Raw genomic sequence first — 27,153 nt, forward strand, 5'->3', positions numbered from 1 at the left:
TGTGCATTTTTTCAATAGTTTCGGTGATATTTTCCCTTTCAAATTCCCTATATAAAGAAGCATTTGTTTAGAAGTTAAACACAACTACCAAGAAGCAAAAAACCTCTCCCTCTCACCTTCTCTCAACCCATTCACTTAAAAGTTCTTGAGCTCTTCTTCAACTTTGTTGTATAAACGTTGTAAGATATCCAAGTTTGCATGTAAGTTTATTTCCTTTATTTACTTTTAGTTTTTTTAGGGATTTTCCCGAAAGGGAAAACCTTAAGTCCTTTAATATCATGTAGTTTTAGTTCGAAGTTCCCATATGTTTGTATGATATTTTAATTTTCATTTGTAAGTTTATTGTAAAATATATTTTAAGATAAAATAAAGTTTGTTTAATAAAAATATTGTCTATAATAATATTTGTTAATATCACATCTTAATAGTGTTTATAATCTTTATTTCTTACTAAGTGACCCACATATTGGACATACGAAGGGCCGGAGTGAGCCTATTATGGCGGGGAAAGGTGTTTAATAGAGATTATACACAACACACAAAAATAAATATAAAGATAGAAAATAAAAAACGATAAAAAAATTTATAGGGAACAAGAGTAAAATTACATTGATATTTAGGAACCAACTTAAGGGAATTCCTAATGAAAAATAATTAGTACTAGCCTCTTCTGTATCTATATTTGCTAATTCTTTTTGATTACTTATTTCTGAAATATTTGATATATTATCAGAAAATATTAATTCTTCTTTTATTATATTATTTTCTTTTAAAACAATGTTTCCTATATTACCATATTCTAAATATTCATTTTCACTTATTTGTTTATTTAAAAACATTTGATCTTCTATCTCAAGAAGTTCTTCTTTGTTTAATTTAATTTTTAATTCTTTTGGGAATATAATTTTTTCTTTATTTTTTGGTATTTCTATATTGACAAAATTACTTTCTGTTTCTGTTTCCGTTTCTTCAATTTCTTGATTAGGGATAGAGTTCTAATTGGAAAATTTTAAACTTGTTTTTTCCCAACCTATTTTATATGTTACTGCTTCATCTGGTACTATAGTAGGTGAAGTATCAGGAACAAATTTACTAATATCCCATTCTAATCCAGCAAGAGTTTCTATGGAAAATTGTTTAGGTTTTACCATTTTAATTTATTTACTACTTATTAAATTACTACATTGTCTTTAAAGATTTTGTATTTTGTGGTTGACGTAGATGAACATCTTCCTAAAATTCATAAAGTTATTAGTAAATTATCTCAAAATTCAACTTCTTTGTATCCTTTTGTTTGGATTCCTAATTTTATATATTTATAAAAATCTTTGATATTTATTAAAAAATCTAGGTTACAATATATTATTCCTCTATTACTATTCATATCTACTTCTGTGCTAGCAATCATACTTTTCGTTATATCTTTATTTCTGTTGTCAAATAAGGCAATAAGAACTTTACAACCTAAATTTTTTCTCATTAATCCTTTAATTCCTATAACTATTATTCCTAAATGGATAAATTTAAAATTTCTTTGTTTTAAATTATTTTCTCCTTCATTGGAGATTATATTTAATATTTTAACTTGGTCTTTTATGCACTGAATAGTGGTTTCATAACTATTTCTATAAAATTAGGTAGTATTTTCAAAATATCTTTTATTATATAATATTTCTGGTTTTAATAATTGTAAACCATGAGTTTTAAATCTATTATAATATTGTTTAGGATCAATTAATTCTTCTAGATTAGCATCGTATTCTTCACGTTTACTTGATATTCTACTTATAATATTTTTAGGAGTTATGCTTAAACTTTTACTAGATGATTATGCCATTAATCTTTTATTGTAATATCAAAACTAAAAGGTTGTGTTTTTTTCTGTTTTAATAGTTTTTCTTGTTATTTTTTCAAATATTGTTGGTTTTAGTGACAAATATTGTATTTGTTCTGTTAATATTTTAATATCGTCTTTTATTTCACTTGATTCTTTTTATGGATATTTTTTGTTTTTCTAATTTTTCTACTAAACTATTTATAGTTTTTTTTTAAAATGTTATCTTCGATTTTACACATAATTGTTTTATCTATTATAGTTTTATTTTGATCTTTAATATAATCTAATTTTTTTTATCTAAAATGTTGACGTCTTTATAAAGTAAAGCTAAAGTATTTTGAATTTTTTCAATTTTATTTTCTAGATTATCTGCTATATTAATAAGTAGTTCTATAATTGTATTTAAACAAGGGTCTGCAGAATTAAAATTATGTTAATGATCTTTATCAAAATTACACTTAATTTTATTTTTATCAGTAAGGACTAATGATCTTTTTATATAAGTTGTAAGTTCTAATCATAAATAATCTAATCTTTTATTTTCCAGGTTATCTATGCTCTGATATGTAAGTTCTAATCCTAAAAATATAATCTTTAGTTTCCAGGTTATCTATGCTCTGATACCAAATATATGGCCAACAATGACCATTTTCAACTAAGTTTTATACCTTTATGCCATCGTCAATATTCCCAAGTATCTAATATTTTTATAGATTCATATAAAACCTATTATAAGTCATAAGCAAGATGGAGACTCAAGGATATGGTTCTTATACAGTTTTGCTAAACAACATATAGAAAAGCAAATTTACTATGTTTTTGTATTTTGCAAAACATATATATCTAGCATACATTTTCACGATGTTAGTAATACACATCAATGTACCAACTCTTCGTCACTCTAGTTACAAAAGAGTGTACAAGTTGAGATGCTACATATGTACTTTTTTTTTTTACCTTTTGCAACAACGTACTTTCACTTTTTACCGTCATAGACATAAGTGGAATTAGGTGTTAGCTTGGGAGTAGATTAGATTTGTTGTTAAAATATAGTAAGTAAATATATATTACTATTATCGACAAAGAAATGTATGCATGTTGCTATTTTGAGTTAAGAATTGTAAGTACATTGCTACTATGTGTACAAAATGTAAGTGCGTTGCTATAATAAGTTAAATATTGCTACTATCTGAAATAAATGTAAGTATATTACTATTATGGGTAATAAATATAAGTATGTTGATATTATGAATAAAAATAAAGTATATTTCCTATATTAGTAATAAGAGTAAAGTATGTTGCGAATTCTATCAATTTGGCCATATATATATATATATATATATATATATATATATATATATGTATGAGTATATATACTCATACATATATATATATATATATATATATATATATATATATATATATATATATATATATATATATATACTCATACATAGACAAAGACACACACAAACATACATACACATACACAAATACACACACATACAAATACATATACACAAGTACATACATACACATATATGTATGTACGTACATACGTACATACATACATATATACATCCATACATATACATACTTCGAACTCCTCTTTTATTTCTCTAATTCCAAAAGCCCGAGACCTTTTATCATTGAAGGATTATAGGCAAGATAAACTTTGTTGGTTTCTTATACAAGGTGCTTTTACTTAATGAAATGTTCTCTTGGTCTAAGAATATGAAGAAAAAAACATTAATTTTCAAGGTGGACTTTGAAAAATCATTTGAGAATTTAAGTTGGGAATTTTTAGACTTTATTATTAAGAAAATAGAGTTTGGGTGGAAGTGGAGAAGTTGTGCTATTGGCTGTCTTTCCTCTAGTTGAGCCTTCTTCTTGGTCAAGGGATCTTCGACTAAGCAGGTTTACAACAAAAGGGGTGTGAGACAAAGTGACCCCATTGATCCATTTCATTTTATCATCACTATGGAACGTGCACACTTGTCTATGGAGGCGACTTATGACCTTTACTACTTTATAGGTCTATCTTTTCCTCGTAATGGTATGACAATTTCTCATCTTATATATGTAGATTATGTAACTTTTATTGATTAGTGGTCAAAACTTGATTTTGTTAACCTCAACAGATTACTTTGTTGTTTTTACCTTGCATCGGGTTTAAAGGTGAATTTGCATAAAAGCAAAGTTTATGGTGTTGGTGTTAACAATGTGGAGATTGATAGATTTGATAGTATTTTGAAATATGATCCCACATATTTCCCTTTCATTTATCTTGGTTTACCAGTGGGGGTTAGTATGAAACTTGCTAGGCATTGGGCTTCGGTGGTGGACAAATTTAAGGGTAGTCTTTCAAATTGGAAATCGAAGTCTTTATTGTTTGGTGGCACCTCACACTTGTGAAGTTTGTTCTTAAGATTCTTCCTATTTACTATTTCTCTTTGTTTTGTGCTCCTAGGAAGATAATCAATCTTGATAGTATTAGAATGCGGTTCTTATGGGAAGGTAATGATGAAAAAATAATAATTTGGGTTGCTTGGGATGTGGTTATTAAACCGAGAGAGATGGGTGATCTTGGTGTTGATTATCTTGATTCCTCCAATGATGGTGGAAATAGATTCCTTTTGTTTCTCGTGTATAAAATCCATCCATATTCTAAAGCTCATTGAAGGGAAGCCTATAGCTAAAAGCTCTATAAATGGCGTTTGGTTCAATATAGTAAGTGGATATGGATATTGCAAACAAGGGTCTTACATTAAGTAACTTGTTTAAGAGGGTGGTGGGTATTGGAGATAAGACACACTTTTGGAAAGACATTTAGTGTTGCGATTTATCTTTGAAAGATCTTTGTCCCAATTTGTATGATTTGGAGAGAAACACATATTTTTTGGTTATGTAAAGGGTGGTTTTAAAAGTTGGAATGGAATCATAGTGGATTTAATTGGGAGTGGTGTAAACAGTTGAAAATGGGAAGGGAGGCTTATTAACTCACGATTCTGGTTGACTTGGTGAGTGATTCCAGTTCAACAAGGGCTATGCCAAATGTCAGTGGGAGGGTGACAACTCTATGTATTGAGACTCATGTAAATATGGTTAGTCACATATACAAAAAACTCATCAACAAAAAAGGCTATTGAAGCGCAACACCCCATTTAACTTCTCATTATATTTGCTACATGGTTTAGTTATACTATCAATCACCCCATTCATTCTTATCATTCATCACATGGTTTAGTTATACTATCAATCACCATAATTACTAATCACATAATGAATTCAATTCTTCTATTAATTTCTCACGCATCTTTAGTTGACTTCTTAAGTCAATTTCACAACCTCTTTGATTGGATTTGTTGTAATGTGTGTGTGTATATATACACACACACACACACACACATATATATATATACATATATATATATATATATATATATATATATGGTGTTATTACATCATATAAACATTTGTCTATATCATATATAAGTTTATTATTTACCGATTTTAACATTCTTCACTAAAGCTTCAAACCTTGATTTTCACCAAATCACATAATAAAGAACAAGAAAGCGAATACCTCTTATTGATGTCATGTAATGATCAAAGCTTGATACAAGATATTTAAAGCTCTCAAATTTGGTATATTATCACATTAAATCATATCTTAAAACCTCATTTACATCGTGGAAAAGAATGGATATAAATTGATGACTTGAGCTTTTTTTATGATTGAAACAACACCACATATTGTTAAGTCAACTATGGCAGCACAGACAACCCAAAAGAGCCTAGCAGTAGTGTGGAGCGTGCTATAAAACCCAAAAAAACAACTCAATTATTAATTCTTGCTATGTGTTGGGTGTGGGGGGCTACTCAGGCCGTACAAATGGCCAACAATGGCCATTTTCAACAAATTTTTATACATTTATGCTATCACCAATATTCCCAAGTATCTAATAATTTGATAGACTCATATAACGCCTATTACAAGTCATAAACAAGATGGATACACAAGGATATGCTTCTTATATAGTTTTGATAAACAACATATAGAAATGCCATTTGACTATGTTTTTGTATTTTGCAAAACATATATATCTAGCATACTTTCTCACGAGGTTAGTAATTGTAACATCCCAAAAATCAAGGTAAAATTTTTCATTTTTGAAACCAATCCAAAACCATAAGCGTTTACAAATCATAGTTTCCAAAAGTCATAAATATGAATCAGAGTATCCCAAAATCATAATCTCATAAAAATCCAGGATCATGTGCATGATCAAGCCTTCGCCTTGCCCCAATCATCTAAAGTACATGAAACATAAAACTGAAACTGTAAGACAAAGCTTAGTGAGTTTCCCAAAGTACCACCACACAACATATAACATATACAATCATGCATGCTGGGTCCAATCAATCATCAGAATGGAATACCCTCGAGTCCACAACCATCGGGCTGGATTACCCCTAACCCAATCAGTCATCAGAATGGAATGCTAATATACAACATGTCCAATCAATCATCAGACTGGAATACCCTTGGGGTACACAACCATTGGGATGGATTACCTCTGAGCCCACATCATGAGTCTGGCTTTCCTTTCTGGCCTACAACTCATGTCTGTATTGCTCCCGAGTTTGTTAGCCTCCGCACAGAGTAGTATTGCCTCAACCCAACCACACTATGTCGACATATGCAATAGATTATGTATAACTAGCAAAGAAATAATAATACATATCACTACAGCATAACAACATCCTATATACCAGGATAAATAACCAAATGGGCCGGCAGTTGTGCCTTCGACCCACGAGTACAGTAAGGAAACTCACATCACAATCTGAAAGATAGCAAAAAGTTAATGCTGCTCCAAATTCCAACTCTACAGGTCACCTATACAACAAACAATGACCTAACCTCAAACTACTACTCAAAATACCCAAAATGCCCCTAAGTCAAACTTGGTCAAATTCCTTGTCAAAGAGTCAAAAAGTCAAAGGAGGTAAACACAGGCTGAGTACGCCCAACGTACTCAGTCGCTACGCTCAGCGTAGTAGATCCCTTCCTGGTTACAGGGATCCAGACTGGTACACTCAACGTACTACCACGTACGCCCAACGTACTCGTCCAGTTCCATTTTCCTTCATTAAGTGTTTATTCCATTATGATCTCACATCCAAAGCTCACATCTAGTCCCAAATAATATTATAAGTCATAAAGTTTCCAATTTTATGACTTTCCATGGCTAAAAGTAGTCCACACACCAAAACCCTAACTTAATAAACGAACCAAAGCATCATAACTCTTGCATAGAGGGAAGAAAGGGACCAAGATCATGTTTTTATGGTTCCACATAGCTCCATAATGGATAAAGTTTCCAACTTTATCCATTAGGATGGTCCAAATAACCAAGATCTAGTCTTTAAGTCTCAAAGGGACTAAAATGCATCTTTCTCAACTTAATCCATTAAGTCCAAGTCTACAACCTTCAGATTTGAATCAATATGATGTTTAGATGGATAAAGTTTCCAACTTTATCCATAACAAGGTCACAAACTTTCAAGATCTGAACTTTATGCACTAAAATGACCAAAAAGTGAAAAATATGAAAATTAGCAAGATCTATGAAACTAATGAGAAATTTTTAAGCTTTTTACTCACAAAGGTCCAAAAATGATGTAATCTTGCTGGATCTATGCTTGAATCCTTCTTCCATACATTTTGCCACCACCTTGTTCTTGAAGATCCCATTTTTTAATGGAGAAATAAGCTCATAAATGATGCCAAGGATCAAAATAAGTTAGAGGAGGCTATCATTTTGAGTTATAGGCTCAAGAGGGTGAAGTATCATGATAGGAAGGACCCCCAAGGGTCACTTTAGTGACCTAAAAACACGTTTTTTTAGCCTAGTACGCCCAACGTACTAGCTAGTGTATGCCCATCGTGCTGCTAGACTCCCTTTGCCTAACTTCAAACAACCATAACTTCTTCGTTTCAACTCCGTTTTCGGCGTTCTTTATATGTACGAAAAGGTATTGAAGAGCCCCATAATCCTATCAAATTAATTTTAAATTAAAACATACCGAACTAAAATCCTTATTCCAGGAAAAAAGTCCAAAACATCACTTTCCCGTTTTACCCATTGACTCCAAAACATAAACCAAGGGCTTGGATCACACAACCAATATTATCAACCTCCAATAGGGTCTAAAACCTATTCCCTTGAAGCCCAAGGCCTTTACTTGATCCATTTATTGTCCACAATCCCGAAATAAGAAAGTTCTCGAAACAAGATGTTACAACTCTCCCTCACTTAAATTACATTCCGTCTTGAAAATCATTCATTACTACTTCCTCTGCCATGCTAATCGATCCTGCCCGAACTTACTAAATTCCGTTTAAGACTGAACATTCATCCCATACTGACGACCGCCTCCCAACCCTACCATCCAAACCCCATCTTAGCAGTTTTCACTTATCCCATTGAAAGAATGAACCTTAACACTCTGCCCTCAGCCAATTAAAGAAACCCAACTGCTCTGCCTGAGAACTGAATCATCTACCTTACTCTTCCTAACTGGAAGACCTCAAATCACAGCGACCACCAATCAAAGCAGGAAACTTCTCGAAAACTGGAACCCATGAATTTAAACCCCATAAATTATTCCTTAGGACTGTTGATCATTCATTCTTCGTACCTTCCCCTAGTCCCTGACTAGGAACACCACTCAACCATGCATAAGGAATACTCAAAATACACCGATCGTGAATTTCACCCAACTCTAATACGAAGATTGTGCCGAACAACCTTAAATATGACTTGACTTCTTGGCAAGTCATCACCAACCCGTTAATCCCACGGGCATAAGGATGGTCAATATAAGAACTCTCACGTTGCATCCAAATCCCTTATCAGCTAAGGTGTACCTCCACCTGACAAACCACTCGAGATATTCACAATGAACTTAATGACTCGAGATTCCATAACTGATACCCAACATTAGTAGCCGACTGCTGATAAACAGCCCGCAAGAAAACAGGGTTCATAATGCAAACACTCTGCAAGAGACTTCTGATGCACAACTGTTACTCCCAACAACCTTTAACTGCCCACATGATCTAAACCAGTTGGTCACCGAGTCTCCCAAACTCCTACAATGCACTAACACCCAAATATGCCAAGAAAACTAACGATCTGAGGCCTAAGAGTCTTAATCAAAAGACTACCGAGTCCCACCCATATGAATCATACATCGACTGGTTCAAGATACATCATCCCATTATCCCATCAATGGCCTGAAGAGTCATGACCAATACCATAGGGCTTAAAGATACCCAACCATCAATCCACCGACTTGTAGGAACCCAATCAATATCCCTCTCAATGTTAACCGAATACAAATACAGGTCATACCCTTCTATCATGCACAATTCCTTTCACAGTACAAGCGGCTACCAATGCAAAATTTAGGCGGAAACATGGTCGCACATGACCATAGAATAAGATAGGATGTTGCACTTTTGTTCCAATTTAAGAGCTACAATCCAATTAAGAACCATGCCAATAACTTGAGCCAAGTGTTATCATGCTATCTTATTTAACCTACATACATCCCCAAGGGAAAACACATAACCCCCTACATCTACCGCACTCCTTATTCCTCACAACACTTACCTATTGGGTGTGCTACCGGTAGATCCGACTGAAATAACGAACCCCAACCGCTAACAGAAAAATCCTCATGAATGGTCTAAGACTAAGATGCTACACCTTGATTGAAATCAAACAGATCCCACCAATACGCAAATAGGTCGATACAATTTCCAGGGCCATCGGAAATGTTGTCAAAACCCTGGTCAGGTCAATCCAGATACCAACCTTGCCGACGAGACATTCAAAAATTAGATTCTGCCCAGATCCAAAGCCATAGCTAAAAAACTAAACAAAACTGTCCCAACATTCAAACTTCCAACAACAAAGGACATCTGCCGAACTCGATCCTGCTATGAACAATAATTTCACAACCAACCATTGAGGGTACCTATACCCAAAAACCAAAATGTACAATGTACAAATTTGACAATAGGTTGACGCATCCATTAAACTCTAACTGAGACAACTATAAACTTCCGAAGAACCTCTGATATTAATGATGAATGAATAGACTAACGATCGAGAGTGAATTGACAACTAATCCATCGATCTAATACACTACTGGACAAAGATTAATAAGGACTAAACATACCAAACTCTGAAACTGACTGGCTGATCAACAACTGCCCAACGTAGACTATAGATCTCAATCTATACGAAAAGCTGAAAAATCCTTCAATAATCGATACTTAACCTGGGCGACCCAACCGCCTCTTGACCTATTCCTCGACGTTCTCGAAAGGAATCCCTTGCTACAACGAGCTCCTTGGACAACAACTTCTTTCCGCGAAGACGAATCCTGTATTCCTGAACACATACATCTGATGGTAACTTGCTCTACACCCTCGTCTTGACCAAATCCTGAACCAAAGTTTTGCATAGCCGAACCGCAAATCCCTATGACCCATTTTTATTTTTATGAAACCATAACTCAAATAGATTTCTGATCCTCTATGCAAAATATCCAGCTCTCCCCCACTTAGGGTTCCAACCATCACCAACTGACATTGCAAACAGATCAAAACTCAAACTGGCTCACCCAAATGCATAACATCCCTGACCCTTGGGATATATATATCACAACACAAGATGATCTTCTAGATATATACCAAGAAAGCTCAAAGAGATTTTGAATCTCAAATGGAGACCTCTGAAACTCCACAATCATAACTGCCTCTAACATCAAGAATCCAATGTAGATGCACAAGCAATACTTCTGACAGTCCATTCATAACACCGATTCTATATCTAGAAAAAAAGAACTACCACACACCTCGCATGAAAATCCCAACCGTCAATTCATCAGAAGAATTATTCATAAATACAAAAGGCATCATTCTCATAGTCGGAATACATCAAAGACAAAAAAAGTATCGCTCCCGATTCACTTCCCTGATCACTTGCAACCATCAACTAGCACCTGACCTACCTATACCCCAAGAAAGCAGAACCTTGATCTCATCTCAAGGCAATCATACCACAAAAATCCTCTTTTTCATTCCCATACTGCCATTTTGCCGCCAAAGACCGCAACCATCTAGCCCCATGTCGGTTTACATATCGACTCTGAAAATCACATGTCTGCCCTTTCTCTCCTCTGAACGTGGAAAGATGGAAGAACATAGCCTCTTTGCCAAAGATAGTGACATTCCAATCCATCTACCAATCACTTAGCCTCCAACTGCAATCCTCGAGCCCATCATAGAAATCGCTTCTTTCTTGAGTCCCGCAACTCAACTGGCACTACCATCGAGTAAGGCCCTCGAGAGCTCATTATAAACTAACTCACCTAGGTCTGCACCATTCAAACTCAAACTGACATGGCCACTAAAGCCCAAGCAATCACTACACTCATCCTCAGCCTGAACAACCATAACCATAAGATCGACAGATACAGAGACACTGTCACGAATCATGGTACCAAACATGCCATCTACCATAAACTAACTCCTTGGAATCCTCGTGACTTCCCTCGATTCGAGTATGGATCCTATGCTTCCAGTAGTACGGGCCCAATACTACCTTCCACACCTATCCATAATTTCCTCAAGAATCATCCCAAATCCTCTAAGTTACATCTTCATAATGATACTACCAAAATTCGCTAAACATCGTAGCTCCCGCACTAAAACACTTCCTAGACTCTCCTAGGATCCCCACCTCACCCCGCCATCAGCTGCTGAAAAACCCCTATTAATGTCAGCTAACTATTTCCTGAATACAATTACATGGAACAAAACTTAAATAATCTTTCGACTAAAAGACCCAACCCTACAACGGTTAGACTCAAACGAGAGCTGCGCAATAGGGCCGAATCAATCATTATAAAATTATTTAACCTTTATAGCATGTAACTTAACATATTAATTTAATAGCTAACTCACATCAATATGGGTCCTACAAAGCACAAAGCAAGCAACACCCGAGCAGTAAAGTCGACTGGCACTAAGACACCATAAAAAACTGGTAGATCCTTACACGCAATTCCTGACCACTAGGCCCAAGAATCCAGGACATATATATATATATATATATATATATATATATATATATATATATATATATATATATATATATCCTATATCTACTCTCTCAAAAGTGACTAATCATTCCTCATGCTGGCCCACTATGAACTTTACTCACTTATGAAACTTCCACCAACCCTACAACCACTTGTTCATGCTAATCATACATAATGTTGGATCCCATAGACAGTCGAATACTTGATTCTACCCTAAGCCCTTCATCAGACAAGAACAGGAAATAAGACTAAATCAAACATTCTCAGAATAAAATATATTAGTTATGTACAACTATGATGCACACACTAAGCAACTACAATAATGATGTTGATTTCATCTAGTATAGAAGAGATTCTCCTAGACTATCAGGCATCACACATCAGACAATTATATCATGCAATTCCTGAGGATCCCTAGCCTAAAAATTAGCATGAAATTCTATCATAATCATCATAAGCAAATAACATTGTGGGTATCTTGGGGTATACTTTCTTGCTCTAGATGATCGTACACATCTCATCTTTCTTTAGTTACCTTTGGAAAGAATTTTGAAAACTTTTATAGATCCTTAGTTTGAGTCTAGATTCACACGAATTCTCATCCAATTCACTCAAACCATGAATCTGATACCAACTTGTAACATCCAAAAATCAAGGTAAAATTTTTCATTTTTGAAACCAACCCAAAACCATAAGCATTTACAAATCATAGCTTCCAAAAGTCATAAACATGAATCAGAGTATCCTAAAATCACAATCTCATAAAAATCTAGGATTATGTGCACGATCATATGAAGTACATGAAACATAAAACTGAAACTGTGAGACAAAGCTTAGCGACTTCCCTAAAGTACCACCACACAACATATAACATATACAATCATGCATGTTGGGTCCAATCAGTCATCGAACTGGAATACCCTCAGGTCGACAACCATCGGGTTGGATTAAGCCCGACCCAATCAACCATCAAACTGGAATGACAATATACAACGGGTCCAATCAGTCATCGGACTGTAAGACCCTCGGGTCCACAACCATCGGGCTGGATTACCCCTGAGCCCACAACATGAGTCTGGTTCTCCTTTCTGCCCCACAAACAGGGCCGGTCCAGACGGTGGGCAACCCGGGCGACCGCCTAGGGCCCACGTCTCCGGGGGGCCCAAAATTTCTGGGCTATGTAGTGTATATATATAAAAAAGTTATTACCTAAATGATTTTTAGGGCCAAAAGTTGGTTCAAACTCAAAATAGCTCAAAAGATAAACAATTTGACTTGTGTGTTATTGCTAATTGAACCAAAGAATAAATTATATATTTTTTAATATTTATTATATTTGTCTTTGAGAGGCCCTCTTTTTCTTTTCGCTCCGGGTCCTATATACGTTTGGACCGGCCCAGCACAACTCATGTCTGGATTTCTTCCGGGTTTGTTGGCCTCCACATAGAGTAGTATTGCATCAACCCAACTACACTATGTCGACATATTCAACAGATAAACGTATAACCAGCAAACATATAATCATACAGATCTAAAAGATCACTACAACATAACTGTTAGGTTTTGGTATACTACAACATCCTATGGTGCACATACAACCCTAAATACCTTGGATCTATGTTTTCACTAATTATACATGCAATGATGTTTCCAAGGTATTAAGCCTATAACTATCATGCAATTGTCATATAGCATACGAGATACTAGTTAGGGTAACATACCTTTTGTGTAGCTTGAAGTCTTGATGTATTTGGACTTAAGAGCTTAGCACCAAAAGTATGAATGCCTCAAATGGATCACAACTCACCTAGGACAAAGGTGACTCTTGAGAGAGAATCTCCATGCACCAAAAACCTCCATGAACTCCAAGTACATGTGTGTAGGCATTTTTTTGGCTAAGGAGTACATATTTCTATGTTGGATTCCAAAGGTCATGGGTATAACCCAAATCCATACCCATGGGTTTTATGATCCATGGTTCATGTGGCCCAACTCTTTATGTATCCATACATAAACTTGGTCCAACATGGATCATAAGCCCAACACATATAAATATAACTAATTATCATAACTAGTCCCCATAGATTTAATTAGTCTCTTTTGATCACTAAATTAATTCCAAATTAATTCTTGATCAATACTAATTAAAACATATGATTTCATATTAATATATTAGAACTTATAATATATTAATAAATCATATATAACCTTCTCTCAAGAGTCCATCCTAACAAATTGTCCTGGTGTTATGCAACCCAAATGGACCATGCTACTCTCGGGTCGAGTGCATACTAGTAATAGTTATGGGCTTAGACATCTAATCCAACAGTCTCCCACTTGGATAAGTCTAAAACTATTATTTCAAGTATGACTCCAAAACCCGACTAGCAATCGTAGCTCTTAAAACCATTGTCGAACTATGACCTAGTCAATGACGTGTCCATTAGATAAGGGATCATATATTCTTCCATTCTAGATATCATATGGACTGAGACATGGATTATAATCATTCTCTCTGTCCATCTGTTGTTTCCTGATTTCCGATTTATGACGACTGACTAATTGAACAAATCAAATCAGTCTAGGCCCGGCCGAGCACTTGCGTTTGTCATCACTAAATCATCGAGGGGCCCACATATATCGCTTTTATCCCGCCAAGGGTAAAAGGAATGGATAAACTTCGACTCATATGCTTGCTCTATCTACTCATCAAATCACACACAACAATGCGTTTTATAACACCAAGTTACTGGTGCCTTTTCACATTATCAATGTGCAACCGACTTGTAGACTGCAACTCATATCTCTCCGTTTGAAGAATATAAGATATTATCGTCTCATGATCACTCGTGATAAAATCCATGAAGTGATTCAAATGAGCGTGGGTTTAATCCAATACTCGAATCTTATTCCAGGAGCACTCATGAATACTGCAGCTATGTCTAAAACATCTAGACATACTACATATCCATTCATGACAGTCTTGCCTCAATACCTACTTCCAAAGTATGATCGACTGTAGACGGTTTGAATAACCTAGTTATTCGGGAAGTCAAAACATGCAAAGTGAAACACAAGAATAATACTAATCCTATATGGCCCCAAAACTTTTGAGTCATATTGATTACTCATTATTCATTGTATAATGTTTCAAATAATCAACTTAATACTTGAACTAAAACAATAGTCGTCCCATGCTACAAGCATGCATACTATGTTTACCTATGGTCCTTTCTTTGTGGAATAGATCAATTGAAAACATTTCAATGATGCTCATTTCACATTTCCAAATCCTTATGACAAATGTAAGAGTACAAGATTCTTTGCCAATCTGTTATATTCTAAACTAATATGCAATGATCCTATTGTAATGACTATGCACAAAAGTCACAAAGACTTGGCAACAGACATTACAAAGTATTCCAATGGAAAGCAATTCCATGGAAACGAAGTCTCACATTCAAAGTACATTCCTTTGAACATCCTTCTTGCATTAAGTTTTCTAATCTTACACAGATTTAAAGAATAAATTCCACTTATGGAAACATTTCCATATTCCCATTTTGACTATCACTTCTGAACAAGAGTTGCCTCTTTTCAGAATATGTCAATATGGTCCTTCCAAAATTAACACTATACTTCCAACTGTCCATGAGTAACCAATCTTTGGTAAGCCTCAAATTGTCCTCGACAATTGCTTAATCATTTTAGTCATGTACAGTTCTGGTCCTTTTTCCTCTTAATGCCCTAGGCATTTGGAAAATGCAGAACACATAGAAATATTATAGCATATGCAATCGATCCTATACCCAAAGAATATGGGATACGATTCATAATGTCTCACATAAAGACATGATCCTAGACCAGTCTTTTGCTATAATGTTTCCTATTAGCAATGTTCTCAAAATTTGGACTATGAAGAGGGATGCCGTAATCATCATTGAATATTGAGAACACAATTAATATTTCCATATATAGAATTTCCTTATGTTGAACCATTCCAACATAACATTCATATATATATACTTGACTAAATTTGATTAAAATCTCAATTTAAGCTTTTAGAATTGGAATGAAGTATAATTTCCTCTCCCTTAATTATAACAAAACAACTTTTCAAACCCTGCAACTTTGCAAATTGAAACTTTTGTTTTCTATAATTAACATTGCTAACTTGCAACACTTAACATAATAATCATGCTCCCACTAACATGATAATTATCTTCTTATCAACATAACACTTATGCTCCCACTAGCTTTGACATGTATCCAAAAATCAACTGGACTTCTAGAAATCAATATTTTATTGACTTTATTACCAAAGTTCAGGTTTCTGATACAAGATGCTTCGATAAGATTGTATCTAATCTTCCCAAAATCATACACCTTTCCTTAGATAGCTCACATGTGTGTCTAAACAATTTTCGAACTATGAAAAGGGATGTCATAATCATAGTCTCAAATGTTTAGAACTTTGCCATTGCTCACAATTCGAATTATGAAAATGGATGCTGTAATCATAATTGAATTTGAAAATGCAAATATCACAATTTCTATCTGCTTAAATTCTACTTAGTGAAAGCGTTTCCTCACCATCATTTTCATGAATCGAAGAGAAACCTTATGACACTTACATTTTATGGTGTATGTGTTCCTATCCATGCGAATTTGTCAAAAACATAACCACAAGAGGAGGTTAGTGACAAATCCAAACTCATATGGACTGAACTTGTTCAATCTTAACTTCTTGCCACATGGCAGTACAAGGGCCTACCATTGCTTCCAAGTAGTTATGCAAACAACTGAGAACTCATAGAACTCACATGCATAGTCAACTTTAACTGGAATGGGCACAGACACAAGAATATGTCAACACGATAGGTTATAAACCTCAAGTCGTGTGCTAGTGATAAACAACAGGTTTTATTCTTGATTAGTTCTTGAGACCCTTTTCAAGATAATTAAGACTCCCACTGACCTCTTGAAATATAAGATTCTCTTGTCAAGAACCATTCCTTGACAAAGCAAATATTCAACAGTTAGTGCGGATTCTTATCAAGACAAACACTTCACACAATTGGCCTTAGTTGGTCTTTGTTTTATCCCAAACATTACAACTCACCAATTTAAAATGTACAAGAGTAGAAAACATTTTACTCTACATTTGATAAGTGTTTTAAACCTTCTTAACATTATGTCAGTCGAGTTACAATCTTGGAGTATGACTCTAAGATTTGTTTTGGAATGAAGTATGACTCATCTTCTTGATTTAACCATTTCAAAAATTCACGATTCCTCTTCTTAGCCAAACAAATGCACCAAGATGTCCTCAGAGGATCAATTGTGATATGGTTTTTCATAATCATTAAGATGATCATAAAACATGATATTGAAGCACTCTCCCATCTTTTCAGATTGGAGAAACTTTTACCTTCCTGCCTGATTTGATTCTTCTCATTCGTCCTGCCATACATTGAAACTTTTCCAATGTTTCAGAATTACACTTAAACTTGTAAGCACAACCATATTTACTAAACTATAGTAAATCATGATGAATAGCCTTATCGTTCTTTGTGGTGGACCTGATCAACGCACAACCAAGTGTACTCGATCTCCTAGTCCTTCACTTGACTCACATATACATGTGAACAAGGAATTAGTCTTAATTTCCCAAAGATGAAAAATCTCATTCATCATACAATACAAGTTTCATGATTCTAAGTTTCTATCCAACTGAAACTTGGGTGATGAAAATCTTTCCTTATTTGGTAAATTGTGACACTACCACAAACGAAAGAATCAAATCCATTTTCCAATATTGCTATCAATGGAATCATATAAACAACAATTTTCACAAATGCCATTGTAAGGATACATAAAATAAATAAAATCAAAAATTTTCTTTTATTTAAAAATTGCGGAAAACTTATCCTTACAATGCAAACACATATGAGAACTATGTTGTTATCTATTCCTAAGCAATCTATCATAACTCTTAAGCAGCATCTCAAAATTCTGATCTTCGAATCATGCGATCGAAATCCATCTTCACGATTAGAATCAACTTACTCTTCCTTTAAGCTTCCTCTCTTTTTCCGATTCTACAAAACATCAAAATGCAACCTATTCACATCATGTAATAAGAATCTCGAAATAGGAACTTAATAGAGTTATATAGTGGACTTTACCTGAAGCATAGTCAAATTTATTGACTTTTACCATCCTAGTGAACTTTCAGGTAAATAGGGCAGCCTCGCAACCAATGCCCCTTCTTTTGGAAATAGAAACTTATGGACTCTTTAGTAATGGTACATGGGACTATCTCAGACTTATCCTTTCTCTTTACCATTTGGTCAACCGGGTTGACTATGGCCGATCCCTTTCCATTGGGAAGAGAAGACTTTTCTGGACTTCCAAAGTTTCCATTGTCAATGTCCATGTAAGTTTGGGAAGTAGATCTTCCAATAAAATTTGCTCTACCAGTGCCCCAAATCATTGCTGACTCAGCAACAACAAGCAAATAGGTAAGATCATTAAGGGTCATGTCGTGATCTGTCACATAGTAGTCCTTAATGAAATCACCATATGACTCGGAAAGTGATTGAAGAACCCATTCAACAGTCAACTTCCTTGTGACTTCGATACCCAACTCTCCCAGCTTGTCAATATGTGACTTCATCTCTAAGATGTGAGCACATATAGACATTGCTTGCCAATAGGGATTGAGTGACTTTGAACTATTCAAGAGCTTGTAGGTTAGGGAGAACAATTGGAGGAGGTAGAGGAAGTGAAGTATGATTTCCAGTCCCATTAATGCACAACAAAGGGATTAATCTTTCACTTTGATCGCCATTTGGGATATCATCTTCATTAGGAAAGCTTTATCCAAAAGGATAAGGAAGACGATAGTTGTCATAACTAGACATCTATGAGGGAGAAATTCAAGTTTAGTTGATTTAAGTCCTTAATATAACACCCAATATGGAATATTAAGGCTTGGACCCAACACAATATTTTATAACTTGGAAGAGGGATGCTGTAATCCAAGCTACAAAATATTTGAAGGTAGATAAATGACGATTTACCAATTTCCACCATGAAAAATAAAATTTAACATTAGGTTTTAAATGAATTGAAACTCCTAGATCTTTTGAGATTCATTGAACTATTCAATGGCACATTTAAATCTCGATTGTGCCCTTCAAGTTTGTGACTGGGATGCCGAGGATCACAAACAAGGAGTGAATAACCATGCAAATTAACTTGGTACACTCAATGTTACAACCAACTAATCAATGTGCCGGTTAACCACACACGCTCCATTGATCTATGATTAACATCAAGCTACCCTTTGCCACACATTGTTAGTCCCAGATTAGTGTGTCGGTTAACCACACACGCTCCACTAACGACTTAACAAGGTGCAAAGTGCAATTTCATGGGTTAGCACCAAATTCACATTTTCCTAAGTACCTAAGATTGGGAATTTATAAGAGTTTAGTTACTTAGTATTTATCATTATACTTTTAATGAAGGGAGAATTAATGTCCTGTCCTACCCGTTCGGCTAATGACCCTCCACCAGTCAAGGAAGCGGTGGGTGAGAGTGGACACCCATTAAACTGCCATTTTATAGGCAGTAACCTTATACCCCCTTATAGACCGGCTTCGTGGATGAGGCCTACTAACGGTAAGACTGACTTACTCTTATACATATATATAAATATTAAACCTATAATATTATAATAGTATAAGCGTTGAATTTTAAACTTTTAAAATTCTATGGGTTGGAATTAAAGTATACATTGGGGGTAACTTTACAAATTCCAAAACTTGAGGGAAAGTTTTGAACAATTCAAAAACTTTTGGTTTCCATAACTTATGAGTTTAAAGTAGTTTATTGGAAAAGCTCTTCAAGTTCCATAACTTGAGGACAAATTATGGAAGACTTTAAAATCATTTAAAAAAATGAGACTCTTCATTTTCATAACTTATGGAAATTTTATGAGTTTTAAAATTCATAAATGATACTTTTCATATAACTTGAGGACAAGTTAAAAAACACATATTATGAACAACTTTTAGATCAATTTGGATTGAAAACAATTATCACATAATTTTTCTATTAATCTAAACTAACTCATAAGAACAAGATAATTCATATCATCAATCTTCAAGAAATTAGCATAAACATATAAACTAATACAAATCTTGAAATTATGACGATTATCTTTATTTTGGATGATAATAAACATTACCATAACATCAAAATCAAATTTTATGAACAAAAATACTTTGTGGTAATGATTCTAATCCAAAACAGGCCAAAAAAATCGAATATATGCTGTCAGGGGCTCCAACTCGCCGAGTGCAAGAACCAACTCGAAGAGTTGGAAGAGTTTACACATGGACTCGTCGAGTCCCCTGTCCAGACAGCAAAAAATTTGATTTTTTCAGCTTTTTTCAGCAAGTAGCATCAAGTATAATTTGAAAACAACCCATGTCTCTGATACCACTGTTGGGTTTTAGTATAATACAACATCCTATGGTGCACATACAAACCTAAATATCTTGGATCTATGTTTTCACTAATTATACATACAATGATGTTTCCAAGGTATTAAGCCTATAACTAGCATGCAATTGTCATATACCATACAAGATACTAGTTAGGGTAACATACCTTTTGTGTAGCTTGAAGTCTTGATGTATTTGGCCTTAAGAGCTTAGCACCAAAAGTATGAATGCCTCAAATGGCTCACAACTCACCTAGGACAAAGGTGACTCTTGAGAGATAATCTCCATGCACCAAAAACCTCCATGAACTCCAAGTACATGTGTGTAGGCGTTTTTTTGGCTAAGGAGTACATATTTATATGTTGGATTCCAAAGGTCATGGGTATAACCCAAATCCATACCCATGGGTTTTATGATCCATGGTTCATGTGGCCCAACTCTTTATGTGTCCATACATAAACTTGGTCCAACATGGATCATAAGCCCAACACATATAAATATAACTAATTATCATAATTAGTCCCCATAGATTTAATTAGTCTCTTTTGATCACTAAATTAGTTCCAAATTAATTATTGATCAATACTAATTAAAACATATGATTTCATATTAATATATTAGAACTTATAATATATTAATAAATCATATATAACCTTCTCTCAAGAGTCCATCCTAACAAATTGTCCTGGTGTTATGCAACCCAAATGGACCATGCTACTCTCGGGTCGAGTACATACCAATAATAGTTATGGGCTTAGACATCTAATCCAACAATAACAACATCCTATATACTAGAATACATAACCGAATGGGCTGATGTTGGTGCCTTTGACCCACGAGTATAGTGAGGAAACTCACCTTACAGTCTGAAAAAATAGTAGCAATGATTGCTGCTCCAAATGCCAACTCCACAGGTCAACTATACAAAAAACAGTCACCTAACCTTAAAATACTGCTCAAAATACAAAAAATGCCCATAAGTCAAACTTGGTCAAAATTCCTTGTCAAAGAGTCAAAAAGTCAAAGGAGGTCAACACAGACTGAGTACCCCCAACGTACCCAGTCACTACACTTAGCGTAGTAGATCCCTTCCTGGTTACGAGGTTCCAGCCTGGTTCGCTCATCATACCACCAGGTACGCCCAACGTACTCGTCCAGTTCCATTTTCCTTCATTAAGTGCTTATTCCATTAAGATCTCATGTCCAAAGCTCAAATCTAGTCCCATATAATATTCAAAGTGATAAAGTTGGAGTCTATACACCAAAAAACCCTAACTTTACATGGCTAGAAGGAGTCCATACACCAAAAACCCTAACTTAATACACGAACCAAAGCATCATAACTCTTGCATAGAGGGAAGAAAGGGACAAGGATCACATTTTTATGGTTCCACATAGCTCCATAATGGATAAAGTTTCCAACTTTATCCATTAAGATGGTCCAAATAACCAAGATCTAGTCTTTAAGTCTCAAAGGGACTAAAAATGCATCTTTCTCAACTTAATTCATTAAGTCCAAGTCTCCAACCTTCATATCTGAATCAATATGATGTTTAGATGGATAAAGATTCCAACTTTATCCATAACAAGGTCACAAACTTTTAAGATCTAAACTTTATGCACTAAACTGACTAAAAAGTGACAAATATGAAAATTTGCAAGATCTATGAAACTAATGATCAAGTTTGAAGCTTTTTATTCACAAAGATATAGAAATGATGTAATCTTGCAAGATCTATGCTTGAATCCTTCTTCCATACACTTTGCCACCACCTTGTTCTTCAAGATCCCACCTTATAATGGATAAATAAGATTATAAATCATGCCAAGGCTTAACATAAGTGAGAGGAGGGTAGGGTTTCCAGTTATAGGATCAAGAGGGTGGAGGCTCATGATAGGAAGGACCCCAAGGGGTTAGAGATCTTAAATAAGGCTTAAAACCATGAAAGTAGGGTTTTTACTCTGCGACGGTATGCCCAACATACCTAAAATTACACCTAATGTAATGCCATAAAAAGGCGTTTCTTTATCCTAGTACGCTCAGGGTACTAGCTAGTTTACGCCTAGCATACTGCCAGACTCCCTTTGCCTACCTTCAAACAGCCATAACTTTGTCATTTCAACTCCGTTTTCGACGTTCTTTATATGAATGGAAATGTATGAAAGAGCCCCACAATACTATCTAATTAATTTTAACTTAAAACATACCGAACTAAAATCCTTATTCCAAGAAAGAAGTCCGAAACATCACTTTTCCCGATTTACCCTTTGGCTCCAAAACATAAACCAAGGGCTTGGATCATATAAACAATATTATCAACCTACAATATGGTCTAAACCCTATTCCCTTGAATCCCAAAGCCTTTACTTGATCCATTTATTGTGTACAATCCCGAAATAAGAAATTTCTCGAAACAGGATGTTATAGTAATAGAGACCAATGTACTAACACTTCATCACTCAATTTAAAAAAGATTCTACAAGTTGGGATGCTAAATATGTACTTTTTTTTTTACCTTTAACAACAATGTACTTTCACTTTTTACTATCATAGACACAGGTGAAATTAAGTGTTAGCTTAGGAGTAGATTAGATTTGTCGGTCAAATAAATAAATAAATAAATATATTATCGAGAAAAAAATGTATGCATGCTGCTATTTTGAGCGAAGAATTGTAAGTACATTGATACTATGTGTAAAAAATGTATGTGCATTGCTATAATAAGTTAAATATTGCTACTATCGGAAACAAATGTAAGTATATTACTATTATGGGTAATAAATATAAGTATTGTAACGCCCACAAATTTGGGCTATACATTTTAAGGAATTATAAATCAAATAAAATATTTTTATACTGTGTATATGCTTTATTGGCAAATATTACGGGATTATAATACTTGAATAAAAAAGTATTATTATAAAATTAACAAATTACGTTAAATAAGCGTCTAAAAGTAAAAGACTATTTAGGATAAATAGTCTTGATGAAAGTTGTGGGCTGTGAATATAACATCGTGGATATAAAGAACGCCCAAATATGAATTCGTATGAGGAAGTTATGATTTATCTAAGTTTCGCGTTCATACCGATACGACAATGTGCATCTTAAAAAGTGAACCGGAGATAGATTGTTTTTTAGCCAAAGTAATTAAAATGAAAGTCGAAGTGCTCATCAAAAAAACGTGTCAATATAAAGAACGCCAAAATGTGACTTTGTATGAGAAAGTTATGATTTTTTAAAGTTTCGAGTGCGACATAGTACAACAATGTGCAACACAAAAATCGAAATCAAAATCAGTTGATTGTTAACCGAAACAATCTAAATAAAAGTTGTAGTACTCTTCAATATGAATGCGGCTATATAAATAACAGAAATAAAGCTCATATGAAGAAGTTATGATTTTCGCAGCGTTATTTCCCGTCCAAGCCTTCTCGAACAGAAAAATGTAAAATAAATTGAAATTTAGCCGACAAAGTCCAAATAAAAGTTTTAGTACTAGTTGATAGCTATGCATGGGTATAAAACCATCGAAAATGGAGTTCGTATGCAGAAGTTATGATTTTTAGAAAAGTAATTATTTCCGACCGACGAGAGTACGACATGTGGCACCACCCGGAGTGCGACAAGTGTCACCATCTTAAGCATCCTTCCTCCCCACGAAAATGAGCCAGATCACAACATGTGGCATAGGATGCGACGCGCCCTATAAATTGCCTATATAATGTAACGTTCAATATTTTCCAAGGTATTTATTTAAATTTTGGCTATTTAGTTATTAAAGAGTTGGGCCTTGAAGTCATTGGACCTTTTCATGTTGGGCTTAGGGTGTGTAGTATGCGGGGAGTACCACCCTATGTACGCTAGGCGTACTGTTGAGGAATGGACGCGATGCCAGGCACGTACGCGCTGCGTATAAAGGAGTATGCGCAACGTACGTGACCAGACCCCAAAAACCTAATATTTAGGGTTTGAGTACCATTTAAAGAATATTATGCCTTAAGGATCTTCTTTATCAGCCTCATTCTTATCCCCTAACAGCCTCCACGAAACCCTAACCCCATTGTTGAGTGTTCTTAAGCTTGGAAGTTCTTTTGAGTGCATTTTGGTATATGTTGTCCCATTTTCAAGGAAGAGAAGGTTGGAGAAAGGTGGTGGTTCAAGGAGAAGCTTGTAAATCCGGATTATCTGCTCCATTTCTAGCTTGGGCAACGTATAAAGTCTTGATCTTGATCTTTAGAAGCTTAGATCTCCATGTTTTAGCTTTTGGACCCTTTTTGGTCCCATAGATCAACTCCTGTGGATTATTTTCATTTCTGAAGCTCAGAGTTGCTACTCTTGGTGTTGTTTGGGTCCTAGAGTCTTAAAGTTGCCACCTTTGAAGCTTTAATCCAACCATGCATGAGTAATGGCCATTTTTGTGGAAGTAGAATGTTATATTTCGAGTTTGGGCCCATGTGGGGCATTCGAAGCCACCAAGTTGACGACTTTATGGTTTAAGACGCTACATATGACTCAGATATATGTTTGGGACTCTTGGACATAAGTAGTTAAGAGCTTATTGGAGAAATGGCTGATTGGGTGAGTACGCTAGGCGTACAAGCTCGTACGCGCAGCGTACAAGCCATGCAGTGTGTACACTCAACGTACATCTGAGTACGCCCCGTGTACTCAGGCAATTTGGGCTTGGCGTTGTTTGGGCCTCGGATTGGGCCACTTTATGGACTTTGTTGCTTTGGACCTTTTGGGCCATCTGGAATTAAGCTTTTGGATTAAGGATTCTTAGTGGGCTTTAGGGTATGGCCCATTTGGGGGTTTGGGCCCAATTTGGAAAATTAGGCCATAAGTGGGCCTTTGTGGATCCTTTGGTTTTGGGCCTTTGTTTTGGATTAAGCTAGGCCAGGGGAAAAATGGTCATTTTACCCCAAGTATGGGTTATTGATTACAGTTTGGAACCCAAGTGTTGATTTGGTCTTATTTTGTACTGGTAGCTCGAGGAGTCGTCAGGGCAGCAGCTAGGGATTTCTTTCGGTGAGATTCAACATTCGACCTGAGTTTCCTCACTGGGTTTAGCGGGTCTAAGGCACCAATACCGGCCGTTATTGATTATCTTAGGGAGCTAGGAGTCTGCGTGACCCTTGCATGTGTTATGTACTGCTATGTATACCGGGTGGGGCCTGATGCCAGGCGAGACCTAAGGACTGGAATATATGCTAGTGTTTATGATTATTATATGTGTTAGCATGATTATGTTATATTTATTGTATGTGTATAGCGGGCGAGGCCCAGTGACAAACGAGGCCTGAGAATAACATATCTGTATACCGAGTGGGGCTCGATGCCGGGTGGGACCTGATGCCGAGCGAGGCCCGATGTCGGGCGGGGACCCAACATATGATTTATTATGTATGGTAAGGGGTAGTTTAGGGAGCTCACTAAGCTTTGTGCTTATGGTTTTCAGTTTATATTTCAGGTACTTCTAGTGGCAAGGGGAAGAGCTCGGGCTGACTGCATCACAAACACCATATGGATTCTGTTTATGGGACACACTTTGATTTTCTTGATGTTTGACATACTAATTTTATTTGGGTTGTATGAACAATGATTTGAAATATTGTTTTCACTTGAATGAAAAATGAAATTTTTGGTTCGTATTTTTGGGATGTTTCAAGTTGGTATCAGAGCCTTGGTTTGAGAGATTTGGGCACACTCTTGGGTGTGTATAAACTCAAACTGAGGATTTAAAGTTTTTCCAAAAGAACAATATTTCTAAGAAAAAGGGTTTTCTAAAATAAGAAACAGTGTGGTGCATGAAATCAACTGATGTCAAGTAAGTTTTCCCAAATTACCCATACATGTTAATTGATATGCTTTGATCTGTGAATCTGTGAATCGCATGCTAGTTAGAGCTAAGGATCTGCTCAGTTTTTTGCATGATAGAATGCTAGGATAGATGCCTTTGTATGCCTGTTGCATGAGCTTGTAAACTTGCATGTTAGTACTGATCAGCCAGAGATAGGATGGACTGATTAGGTTATGCTTGGTTCTGATACTTGATGCTCGAATGCTGCTTGCTTTGTGCTTTTAGGAGTTCTAACCAGCTTTAGCTAACTAGTAAACGAATATTATAAGTTACATTTTATGGGAAATGAATAATTTTAGAAGGTTAGGTTTTAACTCTATTGCGCAACTCTTGTTTGAGTCCAACCGTTGTAGTGTGAGACCTCTCATTCGAAGAGTTATCTAATTTTAGTGATCTGTGATGGTATTCATGAGCTAGTTAGAGGGAGATAACGGGGGTTCCTTTTGCAGCTGATGACGGAGAGTGGTATGGAGTTGCCATAGGAAAACCTAGGAAGAGATCTAGTTCTGGGAGCCTTATCTACGAGGGATGGTTAGATGGATTTAAAGTGACATGGCTAAGTCAAAGAAATTCTTGAGGAAAGTACAGATACATTTGGAAGGTAGTATGGGCCTGTACTACTGGAAGCAGAGGATCCGTACTCGATTCGAGGAAGGTTGCGATAAAATTAGGAAGCTTGTTGGGTTGTGATTTTGCGGTATGTTTCGATGCGTATTCTGATAGTTTTTATGGTCTTTTTTAATATGGTAGT

At 35.3% G+C, this 27,153-nt stretch overlaps 1 long non-coding RNA gene across 1 annotated transcript; it reads left to right on the plus strand.

Moving 5' to 3' along the window:
* The first annotated feature begins 96 nt into the window (after positions 1 to 96).
* Positions 97 to 26,193, plus strand: LOC145114075 (uncharacterized). The gene is made up of 2 exons (XR_013710917.1): positions 97 to 200; positions 26,013 to 26,193. It is a non-coding gene; the product is annotated as an uncharacterized LOC145114075 (long non-coding RNA).
* Positions 26,194 to 27,153: the final 960 nt, after the last annotated feature.

The sequence above is a fragment of the Lactuca virosa genome, chromosome 5 (assembly GCF_052849685.1).
Source record: "Lactuca virosa cultivar CGN04683 chromosome 5, Lactuca_virosa_CGN04683_v6, whole genome shotgun sequence".
Lineage (NCBI taxonomy): Eukaryota > Viridiplantae > Streptophyta > Magnoliopsida > Asterales > Asteraceae > Lactuca > Lactuca virosa.